Genomic DNA, 4164 nt, shown 5'->3' with positions numbered 1-4164 from the left:
GAGAGAGAGAGAGAGAGAGAGAGAGAGAGAGAGAGAGAGAGAGAGAGAGAGAGAGAAGAGGGGGCAGAGAGAAGACGGATTGAGAAGAGATAAGCAGGAAACAGCAAAAAAAGATATTATTTTCATGAATTTTTGTGGCTGAGGTGAAAAAACGTCTTTCTTTGTGCATAGCAATGCTTTTATTGCTTTTATTGATGGTACTGACTTCTGTATGACTTGGTTAGTCTCTAGGTCGTTCTCAGACGAGCCTTACATTGTTGCTTCCAGTCATCCCGATTCTCCATACATCTTTTCAATTCGCTGGTACTCTGGGTTTGTGCATCCTTCTTGAGTATGTCCACATATGTTAGTGTGGGATGTCGTCTTAACCGGCACCCACGCGACGGTTCCCACAGCAGTTTGCTGGCTGGCAGTTCTGCGTGCCTTTGGCCATGTCCTGCAAGTCTCGTTCTCCTCAGTCAGTCTACCTCAGTCTTGCTTGCTTACTCAGTAGAGAAACGTAACAAATGTCAACCAGCTGCAGAGACAATAGGAGTTTAATTTCAGATGTTATTAAAGATATCTCAGCAGGTTTTTAGACATGATTTGATTATTTTGAATATGCAATAATAAAAACGAAATAAATCACCTGTATGTACGGTATACATCACGTGATGTGTTATTTTTCCTATTCAAATTGTGCTTTATTGCATTAGCTCAGGATTTTCTTTTTGCATTTAACTTCTCATCAAAATTGAATTTTGGGTCATTTTCATGCTATTAAAGAGATACTTCATGTTTTATTTTGGAGAACCCATGGATATATGCATCTCATCCTCCAGGAATGTTCCATTCAGTTAGGCTGAATAGCCTCTGCTCTCTAAACTGTATTGTATGCATTGTTGGACCACAGGTTTTTTATGTTACTATTTTCTGTTAGTATTGAAATATTTGGATTATTTTATCATGCTGAGATGCCCCTGTTACAAAGTACTTCCCACGGCCATGAAGTATAATCTTAAAGGTAGACTATTTAATTTTAGTCATTCAAAATGTATGCTGCCCATTCAAAAATGCAAGCTTTTCATGAATATTTCTTGAGTAATGAAGTAATATGTACTGATCTGACCAAATCACAGTGTCTTCTGCAGCCAAAGATGCTGAATTATACCATTTGTGAATACATTTTAAAACATACACTAGGCCTATACTAAAAATCAAATAGCCTACTCTAATGCCATTTACTTAAACATCTCGCACTGAGCAATATGCAATATAACCACAGTGTAATGTGGATTATAATTGTATTCTTTTGTATTCATACTGATGTATTCCACCATTTTTCTGTGTAGGCCTATGTCTTCTTTCTAAATCACTACAAGTGTCTCCTAAATTATCAATATGGCGTAATGAGATGGACGAGGAGCTAGGCATAGCATCTGACGACCCAGCCAATGTCTGTATGAATACGTCTGAGTGTTTGTCTTGTCATTGCACTTACTGTAACCAGACACAGTGGCGGAACAATTGCACACAGGGCCCCAGGGCAAGACACTGATGGGGGCCCCATACAACCTCCCAAGGTTACAATAGGGCCCCCACTACCAATACAGGAGGGCACTGGGTGTTGTGTTCACAATGTTGTAGTATACCTGCTTATCATTGAGTTTCGCGTTGGCTCACGCTTGACACTGAAAGGCCACCATAGGTGGCGCAGGGGTTATTGGGATTACAGGAAATAAATGTTCAGTTGATATCACACAAAGTAAGTTGTGCCTCTCGTTATTTGTGGGAATATAACATTGGCGACGAGGATGGCTGATACTGCCGTTTTTAATCTGCCGCCTCCAGACAGTTTTCTTCCCCTCCCTGGAGAACCCATTATTCCGTGGAGCCAGTGGAAAAAATCTTTCAAACAGTATCTTTTAGCGACTGGTTTAGACACCGCGTCGAGCGCGAGGAAGCGCGCCATTCTTCTGCATTTGCTGGGAGCGGAGGGGAACAGAATCTTCAATAGCTTGGATGGCACTCTTGACACTTACGCTGCTACTATCACGGCACTGGATGGACATTTTAAGAAGTCACGGAACACACTTTTCCGTCGGCTGGAATTCAGACAGAGAAGTCAACGCCCTGGTGAGTCTGCTAGGCAATTTGTAACTGATTTAAAAGCCTTAGCGCAGCACTGTAATTTTGGAACCATGCGAGACGAACTCATACGAGACCAGCTCATTGAGAAAACTTCGTATCCCAGAGTCCAAGAGGAGTTACTACTCAAAGATGACACACTAAAATTGGAAGATGCACTGACACTCGCCTTGCAAATAGAGACAGCAACTTCATGTGCGCCTAAAATAGCTGAAGGCAAGCCCCATACCAACGTCATGGACAACAAGTCCACAGCCCTGTTAGGTCAGTCAGTGCAGCCTGTGCAGGTAGAAAACCCACTCCAGCCTGCTGCAGTGCAGGTCGCCCGCCCCCAACAAACACGACCACAGAAACGCTGTGGAAATTGTGGCTCCAACCGCCATGCCACAAGGGCCCAGGACTGTCCTGCTAGGGGCCAAACATGCAGACGGTGTCAGAAACCTAACCATTTTGCTAAATGCTGCCGGTCAGCTCCGGCCGACTATCCTGGACAGTCACATGACCCCGTGGTTCCAGTGCGCACAGTAGGCCCTCATCCAGTGACATTCTCCAGGTGCCCCACATACCTGGATGGTGGCTGTGTTCCTCTTCTCCTTGACACAGGGGCCAAAGTATCCCTGCTGAATGTTGACACATGTAAACTGCTCTTCCCAAACAGACAACGGTTGTCCCCATCCACTGCTCTGTGCGGCTACGGCCGTAGCAAAATTGATGTTGTCGGTCTACTCTACCTCCCAGTTCGCTATGCCTCTGTGTCTGTGAACCGCTTCCCATTCCACATCACGCGCCATGGCGAGAACATCATGGGCCTCGACCTCTTCCTCAGCCTGGGCTTTACTCTACATGACAACAGCGGAACACAGATACTACAAGTGACATCACCATGGCAACAACGCCGGCCTGAACTGTTCGACGGCCTTGGGTGCCTCACCGCATTCACTCACAAACCACTCCTGGATCACAGTGTGCCTCCTGTGGTCCAGCCCCTCCGGCGTATTCCCCTGGCACTTCGGGAAGGCGTTACACAGGAGCTCACCCGCCTCCAGGGTGAGGGTATCATAGAACCCATCGATGCCTCCCCATGGGTGTCCAACCTTGTCATCGCCAAAAATAAGTCAGGTGGCCTGAGAGTCTGCGTCGACCTTCGGCAGGTCAACAAGGCAGTGGTACCTGACAAGTACCCCCTTCCGACAACAGAAGAACTCACCACCCACTTCTATGGCTCGAAGGTCTTTTCTAAGCTCGACTTACGCCAGGGCTATCTGCAAATCCCTCTACATCCAGACAGACGGGATTTGACTGCTTTCATCACTCACACCGGCCTGTACCGTTACACAAGAATGGCCTTTGGGCTCAGTTCAGCGCCCAGTTGTTTCCAGAAAATTATGTCCACAATCCTAGCCAGCTGCCCCGGTACTGTGGCCTTCCTAGACGACAGTTGTACATGGACCAGATACTGACACACACAATGCTCGCCTGGAGCGTGTTTTCGCCTCCCTCAGCTGCCACCATGTAACCCTCAACACAGAGAAGTGTGTGTTCGCCGCACCTGCCATCGACTTTGTCGGATTCCGTGTGTCCGCAGAGGGCATTTCTCCTCTCCAGTCCAATGTCGCAGCCATCAGTGCAGTGCCCGCCCCAACAACAGCCTCACAACTGGCTTCATTCTTGGGGATGACTGCTTATTACATGCGGTTCCTGCCACAGTACTCCACTGTCACAGCCCCACTGAGAATGCTTCTCAAGCATGATGCCCCCTGGATCTGGACCCCGGACTGCCAGGCAGCATTCGACGACCTAAAGCAGCTCCTCACCACCTCCCCGGTCCTGGCACACTTCCAACTCGAGTGCCCTACAGTAGTCACCTGTGATGCATCTGCTGTCGCCCTGGGCGCCGTCCTGTCACAGTTTCAGGATGGCGTTGAGAAGCCCGTAGCCTTCGCCTCCCGCGCACTAAGCCCCACTGAACAGAAATACTCAGTGGGTGAAAGAGAAGCACTTGCCTGCATCTGGGCGTGTGAACGATGGCATTTGTAC

The sequence above is a fragment of the Engraulis encrasicolus genome, chromosome 13, assembly GCF_034702125.1.
Source record: "Engraulis encrasicolus isolate BLACKSEA-1 chromosome 13, IST_EnEncr_1.0, whole genome shotgun sequence".
Classification (NCBI taxonomy): domain Eukaryota; kingdom Metazoa; phylum Chordata; class Actinopteri; order Clupeiformes; family Engraulidae; genus Engraulis; species Engraulis encrasicolus.
Note: the sequence above shows the minus strand (reverse complement) of the source record.